Source organism: Phyllobates terribilis, unplaced genomic scaffold (assembly GCF_046119375.1).
Source record: "Phyllobates terribilis strain yellow unplaced genomic scaffold, ASM4611937v1 Scaffold_3__8_contigs__length_932513732, whole genome shotgun sequence".
Taxonomy (NCBI): domain Eukaryota; kingdom Metazoa; phylum Chordata; class Amphibia; order Anura; family Dendrobatidae; genus Phyllobates; species Phyllobates terribilis.
This window is the reverse complement of record NW_027362763.1, coordinates 145979949-145994739: the sequence shown is the minus strand read 5'-3', so window position 1 is coordinate 145994739 and position 14791 is coordinate 145979949.

Genomic DNA, 14791 nt, shown 5'->3' with positions numbered 1-14791 from the left:
GTGACACAAAAATATATCTGTTGAACATAGTCTTGTGTAGACCCGACATCCCAGTGTGGTTTCGCAGTTCCATGGGTCAAATCGCTGTACTATCCAGTTTTGGGCCTTTGGTATCTAAAAAAAAAGCAGTTTGAGTGTGTCGCTCACTGTTCAGCCGCAAATATCTCTATTTAAAAAAGTGTGGTATACCCCAGTAAACAATAACTGTGGTTTTTGCCATCCCACGGTAAAAAATCTCTATTATTCAGCTTTTGGTAGTTTTTTCCGTAAAGAAAAACAGTAGTGGCTCCTGACTGTTGTGACACAAAAATATATCTGTTGAAAATAGCCTTGTGTAGGCCCGACATCCCAGTGTGGTTTCGCAGTTCCACGGGTCAAATCGCTGTACTATCCAGTTTTGGGCCTTTGGTATCTAAAAAAAAAGCAGTTTGAGTGTGTCGCTCACTGTTCAGCCGCAAATATCTCTATTTAAAAAAGTGTGGTATACCCCAGTAAACAATAAATGTGGTTTTGCCATCCCACGGTAAAAAATCTCTATTATTCAGCTTTTGGTAGTTTTTTCCGTAAAGAAAAACAGTAGTGTCTCCTGACTGTTGTGACACAAAAATATATCTGTTGAACATAGTCTTGTGTAGACCCGACATCCCAGTGTGGTTTCGCAGTTCCATGGGTCAAATCGCTGTACTATCCAGTTTTGGGCCTTTGGTATCTAAAAAAAAAGCAGTTTGAGTGTGTCGCTCACTGTTCAGCCGCAAATATCTCTATTTAAAAAAGTGTGGTATACCCCAGTAAACAATAACTGTGGTTTTGCCATCCCACGGTAAAAAATCTCTATTATTCAGCTTTTGGTAGTTTTTTCCGTAAAGAAAAACAGTAGTGGCTCCTGACTGTTGTGACACAAAAATATATCTGTTGAAAATAGCCTTGTGTAGGCCCGACATCCCAGTGTGGTTTCGCAGTTCCACGGGTCAAATCGCTGTACTATCCAGTTTTGGGCCTTTGGTATCTAAAAAAAAAGCAGTTTGAGTGTGTCGCTCACTGTTCAGCCGCAAATATCTCTATTTAAAAAAGTGTGGTATACCCCAGTAAACAATAACTGTGGTTTTGCCATCCCATGGTAAAAATCTCTATTATTCAGCTTTTGGTAGTTTTTTTCCTTAAAGAAAAACAGTAGTGTCTCCTGACTGTTGTGACACAAAAATATATCTGTTGAAAATAGTCTTGTGTAGGCCCGACATCCCAGTGTGGTTTCGCAGTTCCATGGGTCAAATCGCTGTACTATCCAGTTTTGGGCCTTTGGTATCTAAAAAAAAAGCAGTTTGAGTGTGTCGCTCACTGTTCAGCCGCAAATATCTCTATTTAAAAAAGTGTGGTATACCCCAGTAAACAATAACTGTGGTTTTGCCATCCCACGGTAAAAAATCTCTATTATTCAGCTTTTGGTAGTTTTTTCCGTAAAGAAAAACAGTAGTGTCTCCTGACTGTTGTGACACAAAAATATATCTGTTGAAAATAGTCTTGTGTAGGCCCGACATCCCAGTGTGGTTTCGCAGTTCCATGGGTCAAATCGCTGTACTATCCAGTTTTGGGCCTTTGGCATCTAAAAAAAAAACAGTTTGAGTGTGTCGCTCACTGTTCAGCCGCAAATATCTCTATTTAAAAAAGTGTGGTATCCCCCAGTAAACAATAACTGTGGTTTTGCCATCCCACGGTAAAAAATCTCTATTATTCAGCTTTTGGTAGTTTTTTCCGTAAAGAAAAACAGTAGTGTCTCCTGACTGTTGTGACACAAAAATATATCTGTTGAAAATAGCCTTGTGTAGGCCCGACATCCCAGTGTGGTTTTGTAGTTCCATGGGTCAAATCGCTGCACTATCCAGTTTTGGGCCTTTGGTATCTAAGAAAAAAGCAGTTGAGTGTGTGGCTCACTGTTCAGCCGCAAATATCTCTATTTAAAAAAGTGTGGTATACCCCAGTAAACAATAACTGTGGTTTTGCCATCCCACGGTAAAAAATCTCTATTATTCAGCTTTTGGTAGTTTTTTCCGTAAAGAAAAACAGTAGTGTCTCCTGACTGTTGTGACACAAAAATATATCTATTGAAAATAGTCTTGTGTAGGCCCGACATCTCAGTGTGGTTTCGCAGTTCCACGGGTCAAATCGCTGTACTATCCAGTTTTGAGCCTTTGGTATCTAAAAAAAACCAGTTTGAGTGTGTCGCTCACTGTTCAGCCGCAAATATCTCTATTTAAAAAAGTGTGGTATACCCCAGTAAACAATAACTGTGGTTTTGCCATCCCACGGTAAAAAATCTCTATTATTCAGCTTTTGGTAGTTTTTTCCGTAAAGAAAAACAGTAGTGTCTCCTGACTGTTGTGACACAAAAATATACAGTATCTGTTGAAAATAGTCTTGTGTAGGCCCGACATCCCAGTGTGGTTTCGCAGTTCCATGGGTCAAATCGCTGTACTATCCAGTTTTGGGCCTTTGGTATCTAAAAAAAAAGCAGTTTGAGTGTGTCGCTCACTGTTCTGCCGCAAATATCTCTATTTAAAAAAGTGTGGTATACCCCAGTAAACAATAACTGTGGTTTTGCCATCCCATGGTAAAAATCTCTATTATTCAGCTTTTGGTAGTTTTTTCCGTAAAGAAAAACAGTAGTGTCTCCTGACTGTTGTGACACAAAAATATATCTGTTGAAAATAGTCTTCTGTAGGCCGACATCCCAGTGTGGTTTCGCAGTTCCACGGGTCAAATCTCTGTACTATCCAGTTTTGGGCCTTTGGTATGTAAAAAAAAAGCAGTTTGAGTGTGTCGCTCACTGTTCAGCCGCAAATATCTCTATTTAAAAAAGTGTGGTATACCCCAGTAAACAATAACTGTGGTTTTGCCATCCCACGGTAAAAAATCTCTATTATTCAGCTTTTGGTAGTTTTTTCCGTAAAGAAAAACAGTAGTGTCTCCTGACTGTTGTGACACAAAAATATATCTGTTGAAAATAGTCTTGTGTAGGCCCGACATCCCAGTGTGGTTTCGCAGTTCCATGGGTCAAATCGCTGTAATATCCAGTTTTGGGCCTTTGGTATCTAAAAAAAGAGCAGTTTGAGTGTGTCGCTCACTGTTCAGCCGCAAATATCTCTATTTAAAAAAGTGTGGTATACCCCAGTAAACAATAACTGTGGTTTTGCCATCCCACGGTAAAAAATCTCTATTATTCAGCTTTTGGTAGTTTTTTCCGTAAAGAAAAACAGTAGTGTCTCCTGACTGTTGTGACACAAAAATATATCTGTTGAAAATAGTCTTGTGTAGGCCCGACATCCCAGTGTGGTTTCGCAGTTCCATGGGTCAAATCGCTGTACTATCCAGTTTTGGTCCTTTGGTATCTAAAAAAAAAGCAGTTTGAGTGTGTCGCTCACTGTTCAGCCGCAAATATCTCTATTTAAAAAGTGTGGTATACCCCAGTAAACAATAACTGTGGTTTTGCCATCCCATGGTAAAAATCTCTATTATTCAGCTTTTGGTAGTTTTTTTCCTTAAAGAAAAACAGTAGTGTCTCCTGACTGTTGTGACACAAAAATATATCTGTTGAAAATAGTCTTGTGTAGGCCCGACATCCCGGTGTGGTTTCGCAGTTCCACGGGTCAAATCGCTGTACTATCCAGTTTTGGGCCTTTGGTATGTAAAAAAAAAGCAGTTTGAGTGTGTCGCTCACTATTCAGCCGCAAATATCTCTATTTAAAATGTGTGGTATACCCCAGTAAACAATAACTGTGGTTTTGCCATCCCACGGTAAAAAATCTCTATTATTCAGCTTTTGGTAGTTTTTTCCGTAAAGAAAAACAGTAGTGTCTCCTGACTGTTGTGACACAAAAATATACCTGTTGAAAATAATCTTGTGTCGGCCCGCCATCCCAGTGTGGTTTCGCAGTTCCATGGGTCAAATCGCTGTACTATCCAGTTTTGGGCCTTTGGTATCTTAAAAAAAAACAGTTTGAGTGTGTCGCTCACTGTTCAGCCGCAAATATCTCTATTTAAAAAAGTGTGGTATACCCCAGTAAACAATAACTGTGGTTTTGCCATCCCACGGTAAAAAATCTCTATTATTCACATTTTTGTATATTTTCCGTAAAGAAAAACAGTAGTGTCTCCTGACTGTTGTGACACAAAAATATATCTGTTGAACATAGTCTTGTGTAGACCCGACATCCCAGTGTGGTTTCGCAGTTCCATGGGTCAAATCGCTGTACTATCCAGTTTAGGGCCTTTGGTATCTAAAAAAAAAGCAGTTTGAGTGTGTCGCTCACTGTTCAGCCGCAAATATCTCTATTTTAAAAAGTGTGGTATACCCCAGTAAACAATAACTGTGGTTTTTGCCATCCCACGGTAAAAAATCTCTATTATTCAGCTTTTGGTAGTTTTTTCCGTAAAGAAAAACAGTAGTGGCTCCTGACTGTTGTGACACAAAAATATATCTGTTGAAAATAGCCTTGTGTAGGCCCGACATCCCAGTGTGGTTTCGCAGTTCCACGGGTCAAATCGCTGTACTATCCAGTTTTGGGCCTTTGGTATCTAAAAAAAAAGCAGTTTGAGTGTGTCGCTCACTGTTCAGCCGCAAATATCTCTATTTAAAAAAGTGTGGTATACCCCAGTAAACAATAACTGTGGTTTTGCCATCCCACGGTAAAAAATCTCTATTATTCAGCTTTTGGTAGTTTTTTCCGTAAAAAAACTGTAGTGTCTCCTGGCTGTTGTGACACAAAAATATATCTGTTGAAAATAGTCTTGTGTAGGCCCGACATCCCAGTTTGGTTTCGCAGTTCCATGGGTCAAATCGCTGTACTATCCAGTTTTGGGCCTTTGGTATCTTAAAAAAAAACAGTTTGAGTGTGTCGCTCACTGTTCAGCCGCAAATATCTGTATTTAAAAAAGTGTGGTATACCCCAGTAAACAATAACTGTGGTTTTGCCATCCCACGGTAAAAAATCTCTATTATTCAGCTTTTGGTAGTTTTTTCCGTAAAGAAAAACAGTAGTGTCTCCTGACTGTTGTGACACAAAAATATATCTGTTGAAAATAGTCTTGTGTAGGCCCGACATCCCAGTGTGGTTTCGCAGTTCCATGGGTCAAATCGCTGTAATATCCAGTTTTGGGCCTTTGGTATCTAAAAAAAGAGCAGTTTGAGTGTGTCGCTCACTGTTCAGCCGCAAATATCTCTATTTAAAAAAGTGTGGTATACCCCAGTAAACAATAACTGTGGTTTTGCCATCCCACGGTAAAAAATCTCTATTATTCAGCTTTTGGTAGTTTTTTCCGTAAAGAAAAACAGTAGTGTCTCCTGACTGTTGTGACACAAAAATATATCTGTTGAAAATAGTCTTGTGTAGGCCCGACATCCCAGTGTGGTTTCGCAGTTCCATGGGTCAAATCGCTGTACTATCCAGTTTTGGTCCTTTGGTATCTAAAAAAAAAGCAGTTTGAGTGTGTCGCTCACTGTTCAGCCGCAAATATCTCTATTTAAAAAAGTGTGGTATACCCCAGTAAACAATAACTGTGGTTTTGCCATCCCATGGTAAAAATCTCTATTATTCAGCTTTTGGTAGTTTTTTTCCTTAAAGAAAAACAGTAGTGTCTCCTGACTGTTGTGACACAAAAATATATCTGTTGAAAATAGTCTTGTGTAGGCCCGACATCCCGGTGTGGTTTCGCAGTTCCACGGGTCAAATCGCTGTACTATCCAGTTTTGGGCCTTTGGTATGTAAAAAAAAAGCAGTTTGAGTGTGTCGCTCACTATTCAGCCGCAAATATCTCTATTTAAAAAGTGTGGTATACCCCAGTAAACAATAACTGTGGTTTTGCCATCCCACGGTAAAAAATCTCTATTATTCAGCTTTTGGTAGTTTTTTCCGTAAAGAAAAACAGTAGTGTCTCCTGACTGTTGTGACACAAAAATATACCTGTTGAAAATAATCTTGTGTCGGCCCGCCATCCCAGTGTGGTTTCGCAGTTCCATGGGTCAAATCGCTGTACTATCCAGTTTTGGGCCTTTGGTATCTTAAAAAAAAACAGTTTGAGTGTGTCGCTCACTGTTCAGCCGCAAATATCTCTATTTAAAAAAGTGTGGTATACCCCAGTAAACAATAACTGTGGTTTTGCCATCCCACGGTAAAAAATCTCTATTATTCACATTTTTGTATATTTTCCGTAAAGAAAAACAGTAGTGTCTCCTGACTGTTGTGACACAAAAATATATCTGTTGAACATAGTCTTGTGTAGACCCGACATCCCAGTGTGGTTTCGCAGTTCCATGGGTCAAATCGCTGTACTATCCAGTTTAGGGCCTTTGGTATCTAAAAAAAAAGCAGTTTGAGTGTGTCGCTCACTGTTCAGCCGCAAATATCTCTATTTTAAAAAGTGTGGTATACCCCAGTAAACAATAACTGTGGTTTTTGCCATCCCACGGTAAAAAATCTCTATTATTCAGCTTTTGGTAGTTTTTTCCGTAAAGAAAAACAGTAGTGGCTCCTGACTGTTGTGACACAAAAATATATCTGTTGAAAATAGCCTTGTGTAGGCCCGACATCCCAGTGTGGTTTCGCAGTTCCACGGGTCAAATCGCTGTACTATCCAGTTTTGGGCCTTTGGTATCTAAAAAAAAAGCAGTTTGAGTGTGTCGCTCACTGTTCAGCCGCAAATATCTCTATTTAAAAAAGTGTGGTATACCCCAGTAAACAATAAATGTGGTTTTGCCATCCCACGGTAAAAAATCTCTATTATTCAGCTTTTGGTAGTTTTTTCCGTAAAGAAAAACAGTAGTGTCTCCTGACTGTTGTGACACAAAAATATATCTGTTGAAAATAGTCTTGTGTAGGCCCGACATCCCAGTGTGGTTTCGCAGTTCCACGAGTCAAATCGCTGTACTATCCAGTTTTGGGCCTTTGGTATCTAAAAAAAGAGCAGTTTGAGTGTGTCGCTCACTGTTCAGCCGCAAATATCTCTATTTAAAAAAGTGTGGTATACCCCAGTAAACAATAACTGTGGTTTTGCCATCCCATGGTAAAAATCTCTATTATTCAGCTTTTGGTAGTTTTTTTCCTTAAAGAAAAACAGTAGTGTCTCCTGACTGTTGTGACACAAAAATATATCTGTTGAAAATAGTCTTGTGTAGGCCCGACATCCCGGTGTGGTTTCGCAGTTCCACGGGTCAAATCGCTGTACTATCCAGTTTTGGGCCTTTGGTATGGAAAAAAAAAGCAGTTTGAGTGTGTCGCTCACTATTCAGCCGCAAATATCTCTATTTAAAAAGTGTGGTATACCCCAGTAAACAATAACTGTGGTTTTGCCATCCCACGGTAAAAAATCTCTATTATTCAGCTTTTGGTAGTTTTTTCCGTAAAGAAAAACAGTAGTGTCTCCTGACTGTTGTGACACAAAAATATACCTGTTGAAAATAATCTTCTGTCGGCCCGACATCCCAGTGTGGTTTCGCAGTTCCATGGGTCAAATCGCTGTACTATCCAGTTTTGGGCCTTTGGTATCTTAAAAAAAAACAGTTTGAGTGTGTCGCTCACTGTTCAGCCGCAAATATCTCTATTTAAAAAAGTGTGGTATACCCCAGTAAACAATAACTGTGGTTTTGCCATCCCACGGTAAAAAATCTCTATTATTCACGTTTTTGTATATTTTCCGTAAAGAAAAACAGTAGTGTCTCCTGACTGTTGTGACACAAAAATATATCTGTTGAACATAGTCTTGTGTAGACCCGACATCCCAGTGTGGTTTCGCAGTTCCATGGGTCAAATCGCTGTACTATCCAGTTTTGGGCCTTTGGTATCTAAAAAAAAAGCAGTTTGAGTGTGTCGCTCACTGTTCAGCCGCAAATATCTCTATTTAAAAAAGTGTGGTATACCCCAGTAAACAATAACTGTGGTTTTTGCCATCCCACGGTAAAAAATCTCTATTATTCAGCTTTTGGTAGTTTTTTCCGTAAAGAAAAACAGTAGTGGCTCCTGACTGTTGTGACACAAAAATATATCTGTTGAAAATAGCCTTGTGTAGGCCCGACATCCCAGTGTGGTTTCGCAGTTCCACGGGTCAAATCGCTGTACTATCCAGTTTTGGGCCTTTGGTATCTAAAAAAAAAGCAGTTTGAGTGTGTCGCTCACTGTTCAGCCGCAAATATCTCTATTTAAAAAAGTGTGGTATACCCCAGTAAACAATAAATGTGGTTTTGCCATCCCACGGTAAAAAATCTCTATTATTCAGCTTTTGGTAGTTTTTTCCGTAAAGAAAAACAGTAGTGTCTCCTGACTGTTGTGACACAAAAATATATCTGTTGAAAATAGTCTTGTGTAGGCCCGACATCCCAGTGTGGTTTCGCAGTTCCACGAGTCAAATCGCTGTACTATCCAGTTTTGGGCCTTTGGTATCTAAAAAAAGAGCAGTTTGAGTGTGTCGCTCACTGTTCAGCCGCAAATATCTCTATTTAAAAAAGTGTGGTATACCCCAGTAAACAATAACTGTGGTTTTGCCATCCCATGGTAAAAATCTCTATTATTCAGCTTTTGGTAGTTTTTTTCCTTAAAGAAAAACAGTAGTGTCTCCTGACTGTTGTGACACAAAAATATATCTGTTGAAAATAGTCTTGTGTAGACCCGACATCCCAGTGTGGTTTCGCAGTTCCACGGGTCAAATCGCTGTACTATCCAGTTTTGGGCCTTTGGTATGTAAAAAAAAAGCAGATGGAGTGTGTCGCTCACTATTCAGCCGCAAATATCTCTATTTAAAAAGTGTGGTATACCCCAGTAAACAATAACTGTGGTTTTGCCATCCCACGGTAAAAAATCTCTATTATTCAGCTTTTGGTAGTTTTTTCCGTAAAGAAAAACAGTAGTGTCTCCTGACTGTTGTGACACAAAAATATACCTGTTGAAAATAGTCTTGTGTCGGCCCGACATCCCAGTGTGGTTTCGCAGTTCCATGGGTCAAATCGCTGTACTATCCAGTTTTGGGCCTTTGGTATCTAAAAAAAAAGCAGTTTGAGTGTGTCGCTCACTGTTCAGCCGCAAATATCTCTATTTAAAAAAGTGTGGTATACCCCAGTAAACAATAACTGTGGTTTTGCCATCCCACGGTAAAAAATCTCTATTATTCAGCTTTTGGTAGTTTTTTCCGTAAAAAAACTGTAGTGTCTCCTGGCTGTTGTGACACAAAAATATATCTGTTGAAAATAGTCTTGTGTAGGCCCGACATCCCAGTTTGGTTTCGCAGTTCCATGGGTCAAATCGCTGTACTATCCAGTTTTGGGCCTTTGGTATCTTAAAAAAAAACAGTTTGAGTGTGTCGCTCACTGTTCAGCCGCAAATATCTGTATTTAAAAAAGTGTGGTATACCCCAGTAAACAATAACTGTGGTTTTGCCATCCCACGGTAAAAAATCTCTATTATTCACGTTTTTGTATATTTTCCGTAAAGAAAAACAGTAGTGTCTCCTGACTTTTGTGACACAAAAATATATCTGTTGAACATAATCTTGTGTAGGCCCGACATCCCAGTGTGGTTTCGCAGTTCCACGGGTCAAATCGCTGTACTATCCAGTTTTGGGCCTTTGGTATCTAAAAAAAAAGCAGTTTGAGTGTGTCGCTCACTGTTCAGCCGCAAATATCTCTATTTAAAAAAGTGTGGTATACCCCAGTAAACAATAACTGTGGTTTTGCCATCCCACGGTAAAAAATCTCTATTATTCAGCTTTTGGTAGTTTTTTCCGTAAAGAAAAACAGTAGTGTCTCCTGACTGTTGTGACACAAAAATATATCTGTTGAACATAGTCTTGTGTAGACCCGACATCCCAGTGTGGTTTCGCAGTTCCATGGGTCAAATCGCTGTACTATCCAGTTTTGGGCCTTTGGTATCTAAAAAAAAAGCAGTTTGAGTGTGTCGCTCACTGTTCAGCCGCAAATATCTCTATTTAAAAAAGTGTGGTATACCCCAGTAAACAATAACTGTGGTTTTTGCCATCCCACGGTAAAAAATCTCTATTATTCAGCTTTTGGTAGTTTTTTCCGTAAAGAAAAACAGTAGTGGCTCCTGACTGTTGTGACACAAAAATATATCTGTTGAAAATAGCCTTGTGTAGGCCCGACATCCCAGTGTGGTTTCGCAGTTCCACGGGTCAAATCGCTGTACTATCCAGTTTTGGGCCTTTGGTATCTAAAAAAAAAGCAGTTTGAGTGTGTCGCTCACTGTTCAGCCGCAAATATCTCTATTTAAAAAAGTGTGGTATACCCCAGTAAACAATAAATGTGGTTTTGCCATCCCACGGTAAAAAATCTCTATTATTCAGCTTTTGGTAGTTTTTTCCGTAAAGAAAAACAGTAGTGTCTCCTGACTGTTGTGACACAAAAATATATCTGTTGAACATAGTCTTGTGTAGACCCGACATCCCAGTGTGGTTTCGCAGTTCCATGGGTCAAATCGCTGTACTATCCAGTTTTGGGCCTTTGGTATCTAAAAAAAAAGCAGTTTGAGTGTGTCGCTCACTGTTCAGCCGCAAATATCTCTATTTAGAAAAGTGTGGTATACCCCAGTAAACAATAACTGTGGTTTTGCCATCCCACGGTAAAAAATCTCTATTATTCACGTTTTTGTATATTTTCCGTAAAGAAAAACAGTAGTGTCTCCTGACTGTTGTGACACAAAAATATATCTGTTGAACATAGTCTTGTGTAGACCCGACATCCCAGTGTGGTTTCGCAGTTCCATGGGTCAAATCGCTGTACTATCCAGTTTTGGGCCTTTGGTATCTAAAAAAAAAGCAGTTTGAGTGTGTCGCTCACTGTTCAGCCGCAAATATCTCTATTTAAAAAAGTGTGGTATACCCCAGTAAACAATAACTGTGGTTTTTGCCATCCCACGGTAAAAAATCTCTATTATTCAGCTTTTGGTAGTTTTTTCCGTAAAGAAAAACAGTAGTGGCTCCTGACTGTTGTGACACAAAAATATATCTGTTGAAAATAGCCTTGTGTAGGCCCGACATCCCAGTGTGGTTTCGCAGTTCCACGGGTCAAATCGCTGTACTATCCAGTTTTGGGCCTTTGGTATCTAAAAAAAAAGCAGTTTGAGTGTGTCGCTCACTGTTCAGCCGCAAATATCTCTATTTAAAAAAGTGTGGTATACCCCAGTAAACAATAAATGTGGTTTTGCCATCCCACGGTAAAAAATCTCTATTATTCAGCTTTTGGTAGTTTTTTCCGTAAAGAAAAACAGTAGTGTCTCCTGACTGTTGTGACACAAAAATATATCTGTTGAAAATAGTCTTGTGTAGGCCCGACATCCCAGTGTGGTTTCGCAGTTCCACGAGTCAAATCGCTGTACTATCCAGTTTTGGGCCTTTGGTATCTAAAAAAAGAGCAGTTTGAGTGTGTCGCTCACTGTTCAGCCGCAAATATCTCTATTTAAAAAAGTGTGGTATACCCCAGTAAACAATAACTGTGGTTTTGCCATCCCATGGTAAAAATCTCTATTATTCAGCTTTTGGTAGTTTTTTTCCTTAAAGAAAAACAGTAGTGTCTCCTGACTGTTGTGACACAAAAATATATCTGTTGAAAATAGTCTTGTGTAGGCCCGACATCCCAGTGTGGTTTCGCAGTTCCACGGGTCAAATCGCTGTACTATCCAGTTTTGGGCCTTTGGTATGTAAAAAAAAAGCAGTTTGAGTGTGTCGCTCACTATTCAGCCGCAAATATCTCTATTTAAAAAGTGTGGTATACCCCAGTAAACAATAACTGTGGTTTTGCCATCCCACGGTAAAAAATCTCTATTATTCAGCTTTTGGTAGTTTTTTCCGTAAAGAAAAACAGTAGTGTCTCCTGACTGTTGTGACACAAAAATATACCTGTTGAAAATAGTCTTGTGTCGGCCCGACATCCCAGTGTGGTTTCGCAGTTCCATGGGTCAAATCGCTGTACTATCCAGTTTTGGGCCTTTGGTATCTAAAAAAAAAGCAGTTTGAGTGTGTCGCTCACTGTTCAGCCGCAAATATCTCTATTTAAAAAAGTGTGGTATACCCCAGTAAACAATAACTGTGGTTTTGCCATCCCACGGTAAAAAATCTCTATTATTCAGCTTTTGGTAGTTTTTTCCGTAAAAAAACTGTAGTGTCTCCTGGCTGTTGTGACACAAAAATATATCTGTTGAAAATAGTCTTGTGTAGGCCCGACATCCCAGTTTGGTTTCGCAGTTCCATGGGTCAAATCGCTGTACTATCCAGTTTTGGGCCTTTGGTATCTTAAAAAAAAACAGTTTGAGTGTGTCGCTCACTGTTCAGCCGCAAATATCTGTATTTAAAAAAGTGTGGTATACCCCAGTAAACAATAACTGTGGTTTTGCCATCCCACGGTAAAAAATCTCTATTATTCACGTTTTTGTATATTTTCCGTAAAGAAAAACAGTAGTGTCTCCTGACTTTTGTGACACAAAAATATATCTGTTGAACATAGTCTTGTGTAGGCCCGACATCCCAGTGTGGTTTCGCAGTTCCACGGGTCAAATCGCTGTACTATCCAGTTTTGGGCCTTTGGTATCTAAAAAAAAAGCAGTTTGAGTGTGTCGCTCACTGTTCAGCCGCAAATATCTCTATTTAAAAAAGTGTGGTATACCCCAGTAAACAATAACTGTGGTTTTGCCATCCCACGGTAAAAAATCTCTATTATTCAGCTTTTGGTAGTTTTTTCCGTAAAGAAAAACAGTAGTGTCTCCTGACTGTTGTGACACAAAAATATATCTGTTGAACATAGTCTTGTGTAGACCCGACATCCCAGTGTGGTTTCGCAGTTCCATGGGTCAAATCGCTGTACTATCCAGTTTTGGGCCTTTGGTATCTAAAAAAAAAGCAGTTTGAGTGTGTCGCTCACTGTTCAGCCGCAAATATCTCTATTTAAAAAAGTGTGGTATACCCCAGTAAACAATAACTGTGGTTTTTGCCATCCCACGGTAAAAAATCTCTATTATTCAGCTTTTGGTAGTTTTTTCCGTAAAGAAAAACAGTAGTGGCTCCTGACTGTTGTGACACAAAAATATATCTGTTGAAAATAGTCTTGTGTAGGCCCGACATCCCAGTGTGGTTTCGCAGTTCCACGGGTCAAATCGCTGTACTATCCAGTTTTGGGCCTTTGGTATCTAAAAAAAAGCAGTTTGAGTGTGTCGCTCACTGTTCAGCCGCAAATATCTCTATTTAAAAAAGTGTGGTATACCCCAGTAAACAATAAATGTGGTTTTGCCATCCCACGGTAAAAAATCTCTATTATTCAGCTTTTGGTAGTTTTTTCCGTAAAGAAAAACAGTAGTGTCTCCTGACTGTTGTGACACAAAAATATATCTGTTGAACATAGTCTTGTGTAGACCCGACATCCCAGTGTGGTTTCGCAGTTCCATGGGTCAAATCGCTGTACTATCCAGTTTTGGGCCTTTGGTATCTAAAAAAAAAGCAGTTTGAGTGTGTCGCTCACTGTTCAGCCGCAAATATCTCTATTTAAAAAAGTGTGGTATACCCCAGTAAACAATAACTGTGGTTTTGCCATCCCACGGTAAAAAATCTCTATTATTCAGCTTTTGGTAGTTTTTTCCGTAAAGAAAAACAGTAGTGGCTCCTGACTGTTGTGACACAAAAATATATCTGTTGAAAATAGCCTTGTGTAGGCCCGACATCCCAGTGTGGTTTCGCAGTTCCACGGGTCAAATCGCTGTACTATCCAGTTTTGGGCCTTTGGTATCTAAAAAAAAAGCAGTTTGAGTGTGTCGCTCACTGTTCAGCCGCAAATATCTCTATTTAAAAAAGTGTGGTATACCCCAGTAAACAATAACTGTGGTTTTGCCATCCCACGGTAAAAAATCTCTATTATTCAGCTTTTGGTAGTTTTTTCCGTAAAGAAAAACAGTAGTGTCTCCTGACTGTTGTGACACAAAAATATATCTGTTGAACATAGTCTTGTGTAGACCCGACATCCCAGTGTGGTTTCGCAGTTCCATGGGTCAAATCGCTGTACTATCCAGTTTTGGGCCTTTGGTATCTAAAAAAAAAGCAGTTTGAGTGTGTCGCTCACTGTTCAGCCGCAAATATCTCTATTTAAAAAAGTGTGGTATACCCCAGTAAACAATAACTGTGGTTTTTGCCATCCCACGGTAAAAAATCTCTATTATTCAGCTTTTGGTAGTTTTTTCCGTAAAGAAAAACAGTAGTGGCTCCTGACTGTTGTGACACAAAAATATATCTGTTGAAAATAGTCTTGTGTAGGCCCGACATCCCAGTGTTGTTTCGCAGTTCCACGGGTCAAATCGCTGTACTATCCAGTTTTGGGCCTTTGGTATCTAAAAAAAAGCAGTTTGAGTGTGTCGCTCACTGTTCAGCCGCAAATATCTCTATTTAAAAAAGTGTGGTATACCCCAGTAAACAATAAATGTGGTTTTGCCATCCCACGGTAAAAAATCTCTATTATTCAGCTTTTGGTAGTTTTTTCCGTAAAGAAAAACAGTAGTGTCTCCTGACTGTTGTGACACAAAAATATATCTGTTGAACATAGTCTTGTGTAGACCCGACATCCCAGTGTGGTTTCGCAGTTCCATGGGTCAAATCGCTGTACTATCCAGTTTTGGGCCTTTGGTATCTAAAAAAAAAGCAGTTTGAGTGTGTCGCTCACTGTTCAGCCGCAAATATCTCTATTTAAAAAAGTGTGGTATACCCCAGTAAACAATAACTGTGGTTTTGCCATCCCACGGTAAAAAATCTCTATTATTCAGCT